The sequence below is a fragment of the Argiope bruennichi genome, chromosome 4 (assembly GCF_947563725.1).
Source record: "Argiope bruennichi chromosome 4, qqArgBrue1.1, whole genome shotgun sequence".
NCBI lineage: Eukaryota > Metazoa > Arthropoda > Arachnida > Araneae > Araneidae > Argiope > Argiope bruennichi.
Genome location: NC_079154.1, coordinates 27,371,990 through 27,385,640, shown reverse-complemented (window position 1 = coordinate 27,385,640; position 13,651 = coordinate 27,371,990).

Here is a 13,651-nt window from a genome sequence, read left to right as displayed (position 1 = left end):
AAGAAAGCAAAGTCATGGACAATCAGTTAAGAAAGCAAAGTCATGGACAATCAGTTAAAAAAGCAAAGTCATGGACAATCAGTTAAGAAAGCAAAGTCATGGACAATCAGTTAAGGAAGCAAAGTCATGGACAATCAGTTAAGAAAGCAAAGTCATGGAATTTCAATATTAGTCCAACAACTTCTATAAGCAAGATATCCATCGCTGGGTGAACTAGGAAGATAGTACTTATCTAAATTTGATGATTGTTTTTAAAAATAAACAGTACCATTTTATTATGGGGCTGAAGCTCCGTTTTCATTTCTTCTACCTTCATATTTCCACAAATTTGTCGAAAATAATTCTGCAAGCAAATAATTTGTCTAAAATTCTTAGACAAATTATAAACGTGTTATTACATGATTACGTATCATTACAAACGTAAATTATAACCGTGTAGACATTTGCAATAGATGTTATAAAAGCTAAGTACAAAGCAATACTTCACGTATGGTTTTAAAGGAAAATCAAAATTCCTCTAAGAAAAAAAAAACAATTTCTTTTATCAAAGTAATTTTTAAGGCATAGAAAGGTCTTTAATGAAGGCCAGAAATTATATTTGAACTCAAAAAAAATATATATGTAACATATCAAATTTCAAAAATATTTTCCAGAAAAAATGTTTATAATTTAATTTTAATTTCAAAAGTAAAAACACGAAAAAAAATATAACAATCTAATTTAAAAGCATATATAGGAATTTATAAAATATTTCAGAATACATTTTCAACAGCTGTTAGCTCTTGATAATACAAAAAAGTTCCAATTAACTTTTTAAAATTAATTTTTTTTTCAATTCACTTTTTCAATTATTTTCTCTTTAAAATTATGATAAATATACTAGCTTCAATAGCACAACTTTTGACAAAACAAAATGACAGAAAATATTTTTCATAAAACATGCAAGATTATTATTTAATTTTACTTTCAAAACTAAAAACACGAAGAAAAATATAAAAATACAATTTGAAAGCATGTACATGAAATCATTAAGTATTTCAGAATATAATATCAACTGAAGGTTTTCAGCCCTTGAAAACAAAGAATTTAACTGATAAATTTTTCTAATTCTTTTCACTTTAAATTTGAGATAAATATATTAGTTCCAATAACACAGCTTTTGACAACACAAAAGTTATTTTCATCATAGCAGCTTTTCAAAGACTAGGATGCCATTCGAGTAAACAATCTCCATCTCTAAACTCGCAAAATTAGTGACAGAACGTTCGATCCCCAACTTATTCAAATTTAATCACAATGGATCATCAGTAAAATCGGCCTCGAATCTGCAAACTTCCAGTTCGAAAACAAGACGCCGCCATTAGGTAAAAGGGTAGCTTAGTTATCATATGATCGCTGAAAATTATCGGTTTAGTTAAGTTTACTTATATTAACGTCCAGTTTTATGCAACACTAGGGCTATTTTAGGACGGACTTCGTAATTTTGAACACTGTCAGATGACGAGGACGACAGCTGAGCTGGCACACCCCTCTCCACACCACGCCACACCAGTGGGAAGGCGTTTGGCCCTGACGGATTTAACGTGCAACAGACCCCCTTACACGACGGATCTTCGGTAGAATCGGGTCTCGAACCTGAAACCTTATGGCTCACGAACCGAGACCTTACCACCAGGCCACCGCGGCCCCTGAAAATTATCGGATATGAGAGTTTAGAAGAACAATGCATTATTTAACAGCGGTATGGTATTTAAGATATCCGATTTTGTTGTATCAGGTAAAAATTGATGCTGACATTCGGTTATACCTGATACTTTTATTTCCATTACTACCGTAACCGATTCTTTTCCCGTCGGAACGAAATTTGGTACTCTGCGAGTATTGTTTCGCGCACTCTAGAGAGAGACACTCTCGGTTAGAGACAGGTTATTGATCTAATATGATTCTAAACTGAGAATCACTTCTTTAGGAGAGGTTCTAATGACGATGCGTCAATGACTTTGGTTTTGACAGTGATTGACAGATGGGTGCGAAGAGGAATGTTAAGGTTTTGCTGATATATTTATTGTATAAGACGCCGAGGAAAAAGGGCGTAAAGGCTCGGGATAAAATATATATAGATAGTTGAGGAAACATCCCACATTCTAATAACATCGCTGAGGTAGAGATGTGAACTAGATTATTTGATATATTACTTTGTATTGGATTGATATAGTAATGCCCAATTTAAAAGAATGGGTTGAAGAGTTCAATAAACTGATACTCTTAGTCTGTATCAGTTTTGTGTATTTAATATTTTTGCAACCCGATACAAAGTATCAAATTGATGCCATGTCATTCAAAATTAAGTAGTAATAACCTCTAGTAGATTGTAAACTCAACGAATACAATACATTAAATGAAAGTAATGCGATACATGCATTTTAAAGTGTTTTTCGCCAAAATATGAATTTCGATAGAAGTTTAACTTGAAATTACAATATTTACTACGGGAAATTGAGAAGTGTTTCTTTATATTTAATTCATTAATAATTTAATATTACCTGATGGCTATATTAAGTATTATCTTAATCGCTTAGGGATATAACTTGAATTAATTCGTTCTATATTTGTATAAATACATATGGCAGTAAAAGACAATTCACTCCTTAAGTGGTTAAATTTCGAGAAACAAATTTACAATGTTATAACAACACTGGTTATGATTTATATTCATCTCTTTGATAAAAAAAAGAATGATCTTTAATTAATCTTAAATAATAAATTAAATAATCTTGTCAAGATTTCAAGATTTAGTATCTTTTTTATCACGAACTGTAAGCAATTTTCACTAGAAAACATTTTAAAACAGAAAACTCAAAGCTAAGAAAAACTGGTTTTAAAAGAATTTTATAGATTTTCCTCCTCTTGTTTCTTGCATTGAAGTTTTTCAATCACAAACTTGAATACAAGAAATAAAAACTGAAGAAACAACTATTGGAAATATGAATCTAGAAAATCGCAAACCAATACTGTATCAAAATATTTTTATCCTTTATGTTATCGAATGTTTTTTTTCTTACCCAAGTTTATAACAGCTATTTTTTTTAAAGACAGACGCAGTTAAATAATCGGAATTAGTCTCCGTGATGGATTTCTGTTCTAAATATCTAACTTTTTTTTTTATGGAATATTCCATCTCACGAATAACATTATATTCTGAAAATTAACATTCGACAATTTTTTTCAAAAGAACCTAACTCATACAAATAAAAAAAAATTTAATAACCTCTAAATTAATGATTCTGAAATAATTTAGATTTGGAATGGAATAATTTTCAAACTGACATCCTTTTATACTCTTTTTAGAATTCACAAAAGACTTTGTATTTCGCTGAAAAATATCACAATTCAGTAAAATCAATCATCAATGCTTATCTTGCAAACGATATGAAAACTGAAGAAACAATTGTTGGAAATATGAATCCAGAAAATCGCAAACCAATACTGTATCAAAACATTTTAATCCTTTATGCTATCGAATGCATTTTTTTTCCTTACAGAAGTTTAAAATGCTATCTTTTTTTATAATAATTGCAGTTAAATAAAGATGATATGGATTTCATGTTTTAAATAGCCGACAGTATCTCAATCTGTATTTCATTATGGAAAATCCAATCTGAAGGAGCAACATTGTATTCTGAAAATTAACCCTTTCCACTCGGAGGGTGCCTCTGTCTCACCGTTCAAGACGGTTCATTATTGCGACGTTTAATTTATTTATTTTTCAATTCTGATTGTTATTAAAGCCAACAAAATGGTAAAAAAATGTAGATTAATATTTCAAGGAAATTCAACCTTAAATAATTATATATATTTTTCGGAACAATAAACAAGCCCTTGTATTAAGTGAATAATAATGAATCGGATTACTTTTCCGAGTGTAAAGGGTTCACATTCGATTGATTTATTTTTCGAAAAGACCTTGATTCATCAGAATAAAATATTTAAAAAATAATCTTTAAATTAATGACGGAAATAATTTAGATTTGGAATAGAATAACTTTCAAACAGTTCTCTTCCTCGAGTGCACAAAACACTTTTATTTCTCTGAAAAATATCACAAAGCAATAAATTCTTTCATCAATAATTATTTTGCAAACGATTTTCGACAAAAAAATCCTTAAACAACTATTGCTGATCTAGGTACAAAATACATGTTTTGGATGAAAATAAATCACAAAATCGCAAACAAAAAATCATTTTTTTTTCTACCTCTTTGTTCATAACTTCTTGGAGCTACAAAGAAAAACACATAACCCAGCAGTATCTATAAAAAACAGTATTTCAGAAAGGTGTTGAAGGTTTTTATCTCAACGTGATGCTCCAAATATTCTTTTTTCTGCTTTTACCGACATAGATTTTTCCACTTAAATTGATGGATGAAACAACTTCTACTTCTCGAACCTTCGGCTGGAAAGTCTGAATTATTGATGCCGACCTTTCGTTCTTTGCTGATTGTTCGAAAAAGGCTTTCGTTTATTAGAAACTCCGATGAAATAGTTTATTGCATTCCTCTTTTATATAAATTTTATATCAAATCAACTGAAGGGAGAAGACAAACGACTGTTTTTGGACTGGTTTTCACAGATTGGCTTATGTTTGGAAAGGCTGCTTGATTGAAATTTATTGTGTCGAATTTGCGTTATTTGAAAAAAAGGAAATATTTTGCACCGCAGTATCATCCATTGTGGTTTAGGGACATGCTTTGTTCTGTTGTTGTAATAGAAAAATTCGTTTGTAAAAAAGCTTTGCTTATGTATTTTAAATCGAGTTATTTTTCAATGCGAGAAAATAGCATTTTAAAATCAGGTTTGCCATAAGAAAGTCATTGTTTTTTTTTAGACACAGAAGTTGATGAATAATGCAAACGACTTTTTATAACGAATATTTTCGAATTCGATAAGTAGGTAAATTTAATTCTGCAAAAGTTTTTTTTAGATATTTTGAGTAATTAAAAATTATTTTAAATTTCAAATTAATTTAATCGCTTCCGTTTCCACAAATTTAAACAAATCTTTTAATTCTCCATATTTTGACTCATTCATATATTTAGGTAAATTTTTGCCCCAAAAATATTCTTTATACTGTTAAATTATATATATTTTCATTGACAATGCCGAATTTTGCTCTTTAAAAAAAAGTTATCATTTATCTCATGTTATCAAATTATTTCCTTTATTGATTAATATTTCCTTCTGGGGGGGATTGATATACAGTGGCTCAATAAATTGAGAGTACACCTTACTTTTACTTGATAAATCCGATTTTCAATTTAAATAACACATTACCGGGAAGTGCAAACAGGTTTTTATTTTTACACATAACAAATGATTTAATTTAGAGTAAAAATAAAGAAAAATCAACGAAAGACTTCTAAATTGAAAAGTTTCAGAAGCATTTTAAATAAACATACGCAGAATTTTGCCTCAAAAAATTGAGAATACACCAATGAAATTTTTGCAATATCACGCATAGAAACAAAGTGTCACTATTAAGTTGCATGTCTTTTGGCTCTTATAAGGGCCTCTAAACGTCATGGTACCGATTCAACCAATTTTTGATGGTGTTTGATAATATTTTAACCCATTTGTTTGCACCACTTGTTTTAAATGGGTTTTGTTTCTAGTTTCGTGTTTTTGAACCACTTTTTCGAATATGGCCCAAGAACATTCAATGGCATTGATGCCGGGGTACTGTGATGGTGTATGTAACTGCTGTTTACAATGAAAATGCACCATATTTTGACGTTATGTGAATTCTGTTTAGGGTCGTTGCCCTGCTGGAAAATGGAATTTCCATTTAAGCCCAAATTTTTAACACTTTCCTTTAGATTTCTGCGGCTATATGGTTCATCCAACTTGTTGCAGAAGCTTCTCAAATCATAGGCAGAAGTGTAAGTGCTGAAACTGTGATAAATGCCATTCGACAAGCTGGATATAAAAGTCGCATTGTTAGACAGAAACCGTTCATCAGCTTGTAAATTCAGAAAAAGCATTTGAAGTTTGCAAAAACTCATCAATTGAAGACCAATAACCTTTGGAAGAAAGCTATATTTAGTAATGAAAGAAAACTCATCATTTTTGGCAATGACAGCCAACCTACTGTATGGAGAAAGCCCAATACTCCTTTGGATCCAAAATATGTGTATTTTACAGCTAAACATGATGGCGATTCCATCATGATTTGAAGTTGCATGGCTTCATTAGGGGTAGGAGATTTAATTTTTATAGATGGCATTAAAAACGATATGGTTTACTTGGATATACTTCGCAGCAATCTAAAGAAAAGTGCCAAAAATTGGAGTTTAGATGGAAATTTCATTTTCCAATTGGACAACGACCCCAAACAGAATGCATGTAACATCAAAATATGGTGTTTTTTTCATCATAGTTTTTAGTTACACACACCACCACATTACCCCAACATCAATACCATTGAATATCTGTGGACCACACTCGAAGCAGTGGTCCAAAAACACACAATTAGAAACAAAACCCATTTAAAACAAGTGGTGCAAGAAGAATGGGGTAAAATATCTTCAGATACCACCAAAAATGGGTCGAATCGGTACCATGACGCGGTACCATGACGTTTAGAGGTCATTATAAAAGCCAAAAGACATGCAACTAAATACTGACACGTTCTTTCTATGCGAGATATTACAAGAATTTCATTGGTATATTCTCAATTTTTTGAGGCAAAATTCTGCGTATGTTTATTTAAAATGCTTCTCAAACTTTTCAATTTAGAAATTTTTCGTTAATTTTTCTTTATTTTTACACTAAATTAAACCATTTGTTATGTGTAAAAATAAAAACATGTTTGCACTTCAAGGTAATGTGTTATTTATATTGAAAGTCAAATTTATCAAGTAAAAGTAAGGTGTACTCTCAATTTTTTGAACCACTGTATATTATATATATATATAGTAAATCCTCATTTCATATAAATTGATTCAAATAAAGATAAAAATAAAATTGCATTTGATTTTATTGCAAATGACTGACAATATTTCCCGATTTTATTTTTTAAAAAGCAATAGTTTAAAGTTTTATTATCTCTTTGGGTCTCTAATATGATATTGTTAAGAATTTTTCCTACTACCTTAACAAATATCAGTTTGTATTTTGTTTTCAATTTGCTTTTGTTTTGTTTTTTGTATTCTATATAAATATCAGTTTGTATTTGTGAACTGTTTTATTAACTATAAATTTAAGTTTTATTTTGATATTTCAAATTTTTGTTACACACAATTCGTTTTAAATTTTTTGATTTTATTTCAAACATTTGATGCCATGTTATATTTGCTTTTTAAAACAAAAAAATATTTTATGGCGATATATATATCATCCAACCCTTATTTTTTTCTCCTTAATTAGTGGAGAAATGGGGGTATCAACGCTTTAGAATTATGTAGTTAATGATGAAAACTTCTTGGTAAAAAATACAAAGGCAATACAAAGCTTTGATTCAGCTGTTAAATGCGAGTGAAGTAAATAGGATTATATGAATTATTATCCGATATTAAGATAACGGATCTTTTTTTTAGTCATCCTGTTTGTGCATTTATATTGTACTGATGCATTTGAAGAAATTATGCTTGTCTGAGTTACCTAATTTCTCAGGAAAACAAAAGTTTAAAAAAAAAGATTTTAACATTACAAAATGTCTTTCATTATGATCGTATTTTCCAACATTCAGATCATAATTATAGATTTTTTTTTTTAATTCTTGGTTGCATTACAAGAGATTATTTGGAAAAATAAAGAAGATTCGAAATTCTAATCCAAAATATAGTAGCATGATTATGATTTAGGCTTAGTTAATATACAGAAGCGCAATCGATAATTTTAGCGTAAGCAAATGCATCTTATATCTTACATATGCATCTTATGCAATGTGCTTGAATATAAATCCAATAGCAATGAAATGTGTTATGCAAAATACTCTTAAAATATCTTTAAATTATTAAATTTATAAAAAAAAACTAATAGAGTAATACAATTCAGAACACTGATAAACTTGTTTCTGCATTTTTAAACAGTGTAAAGATTGTTTATGTGTAATTAAGTTTTGAGAAAAATACTAAAATTGCGATTAATTTTTAATTAACCCTTTAAAAGGCCATTTTTTTCTAATCATATTATGTTACAATATTTTTAGGCTTGAAATTAGAATAAGAAAAGGGATTCATTTAACTTATTAGATAAATTTAATTTGATTAATTAATAATTAAGAAACAAATCAAGACACATCATTTTGTCTGAGATAAAGAACTGAAGCCTCTAAGTTTCTGACTTACTAAAAAAATGTGTCAGAACTTATGCCAACCTACATAATTTCATACAAAGATTGATAAATTTGGTGGGAAGCATACTTCCCACGGCCTTAGAAAGGGTTAAAGTGTATCCGTCGTTAGTGCGCATCTATTACTGAAGAATTAATTATACGCCGAATTTGGTAGCTCTAAATTTAACTGTCTATCCTATAAGGTGCTGAATGGAATTTCTTTTCGTCATGCATGTCTAAGAAATAATTTACAGGTACCATGCCAGCCATTAAATATCATATAATGTTTCAATATATTTTATTTACGGCTCTAAACATAATGGAAGTTAAGAGCGATTAACAGTGTGTGCGTGCGTGCGTGCGTGCGCGCGCGTGTGTGCGTGCGCGCGCGTGTGTGTGTGCGTGCGCGTGCGTGGTGCTTGCGTGTGTGTGTGTGCGGTGCGTGCGTGCGTGTATGTGTTTACGTCACTTTTTTATAATAAAAAAAACTATGTAACTAGGAATATTTATTTTCATTAAAATTATGCACCTCAAACAATTAAACGAAGAATTTCTTGAGCATCGTAAAATGATTAATATGTGCAATGAAAATTATTTAGAGTAATATTCTATATTTATGTTTCTAAAAAAAATTTAGAAATTCGTGACAATGTGTTTATAATCAGACACCTCATTTTTTATATATCTATAAATTAAATTTATTATATTTATTAAATATCTATAAATTATAAGAGCACAACCAATATGTCAGGACAGGAGTTTTTCCCATCAAAGATAGTCAGATATAAGATTCAAGACAGCAATTTCTCTGGCTTCTAATTATTACAACATTCTTTAGTTTATATAAACTGCAAATTAAAATCCTCTATTTAAAAATTATTATGTAATCATGCTTCTGGAATTCCGCGGTGTATTAAAAATCAGAATTTTAATATTATAGTAGTCATTTGATAATTTAACGTAGATTGTTGGAATACCCATAAATTAAACCAATTACTTTTACACTAACTATACTAATAATAACGTATTGTTCAATGCAGCAAGCCTCAGGCATTTCTTTCAACTTCTAGACCCATCACATTATATTCCATTTTGGAACCCAGATCCATTTCAAGTAAATACAATCCTAAATTATAATTTAGGAAATAAAATTATAAATCAATTTCCTAGACTTAAAACAACAACAACAACAACAACTGCAACTCAAAATATTTCCCCCTTTCTTCTCGTGCTTTTGTATCCATTGAGTAAGTATGGATACACAAATCTAATTGGTGAAGCAGCAATGGAGGACAGAAGCGTGGCGTCTGTGTTCCACCATACAGTCACGTTCTCCCAAATAAAAGAACATGGATGCATGACTTTTGAAAGTCAGCAATTTAAACGGGAAGCACGTTCTGGTAAATAGGCGAGAGACGGGGAAAACGCCACCTCCAAGAGGGCCCATTTCTGCCTTTTTGTATCAACATTAATGCTTCGATTATGTCTTTTGTTTGTGGAAATCGTCGTTCTTGATTTTAGGAAAGCATAACGCAAGGCAGGGGGGTAGAGGAAAGAGATAAAAAAGACCCACCCCATGTTTGATATCATAAATGGGAATGAAGATAGGTAATGAATTGCCCCCTTAGGAGCATATGGTCTTAGGTATATGCCTCGGAAATGGCTTTTTTTTTTCTTTCAAAAGGCTTAAACGCAAAGTTAGAAATGCGATTTTATGGAATGGGATACAAGAATGGGAAGTTTGGTATTTACCGTTTTCTATGTTGCTGTAAATAGGATACGTAAGATGCAAGGATCAGGGTGGCTTGTTTTATTTAGAAGTACTCTATTTAAATTGAAATTTTAATCATATTTATGATATATTTTATTTTCTAGTGAATGGTTAGGAGTTTTCTTTTGGCCATTTCTTTAATTCTTTTATCGTATTCTTTCAGTGCTTCACGCTCACTTTCTTGCTTTTAAATAAAGGTTTGCATATTTTAGTGAGTTTTTAAAAAATTAGGTTTGTAAAGACTTTATTATTTGCTACTTTTTAGTCTTTAATATATTACATAATTATAATAATTAAGAGATTTTTCAAAATTATGAGATTTTTTTGATAATAGAGATAAAATTAAGTTATTGAATGCTAATAAAGTTATGAAAATATTGCGGCATTGTATATCTATGAATGGATACTATCAGAACTCCTTAATGTATTCAAGATCTGTACTGAATTTTGGATCTCCAACATATCATGGAGTATCGATTATGAATTTCATTAATCAATTATGAATTTTATTTTTAACAAATATCATACCTATAAAGAATTGAACGAAAAAAATTTAACAACATTAAGGTGTCAAATTAAATGAATGAGAACTAAAAATCAAACTGCTCCTTATCAGAAAAGCTGAAAAATATGATAGCTACGATTAAGCAATTGTATCACGTATTCTATTGCTGAAATACATTTTAATTTCGTTTTTAGAATCAGAGTGCCATTTATAAAACTTCGTATTATAATGTTTAACTTTTTATTATTTAATTATCTATACTTACCTTTTCTTTTTTTAAGGAATAACCTTTTAAAAACATGGTATCCATTAACTTTATGTATCAATGGTAAATCTTACAGATTCATTAAAATTTTTGAATATTTGACGTTTATTTTTATATATTTTACTTTTGCAGATCAGAATTGTAAAATATTTATTTATCGAAAGTCATTACTAGCACATGATTTTACTAGAAACTGAATTTTGTTTCCTGCAAGTTGAATTGAAATTTTTCTGTGTTGTGCAAAACGGGATCCGATGCATACTCGGAATCAGAAAGAAGAAAAAAAATTAATTTTTTTATAGTTAATATTTAATTATCTGTATTTCCTTTTTAGTCTTAAGGAATAATCTTTTTTTAAAAAAACATGGAATTTCACATCAAAACTTTTTAAGAAAACGGCAGCCATAAACTATGGTTTAGTCTATTACGTGCGAGTGAAGGCACCGGAACAGTTTTGGTTAAACTTATGAATATCGAGTTTGAAAAGATGAGTAAAAATAGATACAGAAAGAAGTTTTCTAAATCTTTTGATACATTCTTCTATATCATATTACAAATATGTGACTATTATAAAATCCACAGGAACTTAATACAAACACTGAAGTTTTTGCTATTTAGAGCACAAACAAAACTTTTCTTCGGTCTTTGTAAAAGCAAAGTAAAATAATACTTCAATGACTTAGAAATTTTAAAAAGTAACTCAGATTTACTAAGAGTTAAGAAACTATCGAATAATAACAATATTATCTACTCATGATACTGTAGTGCACGCTATTATCTACTCATGATACTGTAGTGCACGCTGTTATCTACTCATGATACTGTAGTGCACGCTGTTATCTACTCATGATACTGTAGTGCACGCTGTTATCTACTCATGATACTGTAGTGCACGCTGTTATCTACTCATGATACTGTAGTGCACGCTGTTATCTACTCATGATACAGTAGTGCACGCTGTTATCTACTCATGATACAGTAGTGCACGCTGTTATCTACTCATGATACAGTAGTGCACGCTATTATCTACTCATGATACAGTAGTGCACATTATTATATCTAATCGTGGTATGATGCAGAATATTTTCTGTCCTTTATATTTGTCCAACCATATGTCAACCAAAAGGTCAGAAGAATCTCAAATATCACAGCTAAATATAATTTACCATGTTAAAGGAAATAATATTACATGCAGAAAGTTACTCATTTTACTCAAAAGTGTAATAGAGACTGATATTTGTGAATAAATAATAGATTTCGGTTACGGTTCCTGCAACGCAGCTTTCCCATCTTCTATTACTATTCGATTAAATTTTCAGCTAGTCAGTTTTTATACCAATTATAAGCTGTTAATTCGAGAATTTAAGAAATGCGTATGATTTTTTTTTTCTAAATTCTTATAGGAAAAGTATCAAAGTTTCACTTTTATTTTTAATATAAAATGTGTCATTTCTAAGTTATTACATTATCAACCTTATTATAAAATATTTATCAACGCCGTAAGAATCAATAAAGATTGCTAGTTACTTATATTTACGACGTCCAGTTCTTGAATCAAATCAAGGGTTATTTTGGAATAAGCCTCGTAATCTTGAATCATGATAAGATGATGAAATCGGCACCTAAGCCAGCATCCTCACCAGAGAGAAGACATTTGGAATCGATGGATTTAGCATGCTCCAAATAAGCTTAAATGCAGCAATTCCAAGGAATTTGATTTCGAATTTAGAACCCTCTGACCCCTAAGACAATACTTTACAACAAGGCCATCGTGGCCAAATAGTATTTGGAATAGAATACTCATGCTTAAAATTTCTGAAATATTGTTTATTTTCCATATATATATGTGTGTGCACTTCATTAATAAAATGTATTATTACATTTTCAATATTATTCTTACTTATCATAGGAACAACAGATGCGGCAAAACTTACAATACAATGCATCTAAATCAAAAACCATTTCATTCCATCTCATCAAAAACCAATTCATTTACCACAAATACCTAGAATGGGGGATGTAGATTTTAAATACTTTTTTTTATAAATGCTTTCTTATTACTACCTTAATTAAGAAACTTTTTTGGTCACAAAATATAAATATTAAAACCAAAATTATTAACGTAAAAAGAATCCTGCAATATTTTTTTGAATTGTATATAAGAAACATAATGATAAAAATAAACTTAATAACGCTACATACCTTGACGCTTGAGAGTACATTGAAGAAACAGCGCTTCAGTATTCAGTTACAATGTTCAGAAGGTAGCCGATGAAAAGGTACTTCTTAACACAATACATTTAATCAGACCATCATGGCGTTGGTTGTTTTGATTTGATTTGATTCATCGGCGTAGCAATCATTAGGCTGAAGAAATTTAAAAATGCAGTTTCTTCAGTACTCTGGATATCGTGATATTTGTGTTCATGAATTTGATTTGAAGGTTTTTCAATCCAATTTTTCTCGTCAGAATATCATAGCATATTACAGGAAACCACACAGTCACATGCAATATCTTGATCATTACGCCATTTTTATTTTCAAATCCAGTGGAGCAAAACATAAATCCATCCGATGAATGATATGGAAATTTTTACCTTGATTGCTGAGTTTTTCTCGAAAATGCATAAGTGACTGATTGATAGAAATGATTTCAATTAACAAACACACTTTGAATGTTTTAGAAATTTTGGGTACCTTGAAGGAGCTATATTGCCGCAATTTGATGGAAATGGAGATTGAAGTTAAATCTATTTGATGTCTTCAGATCATCGTGCTG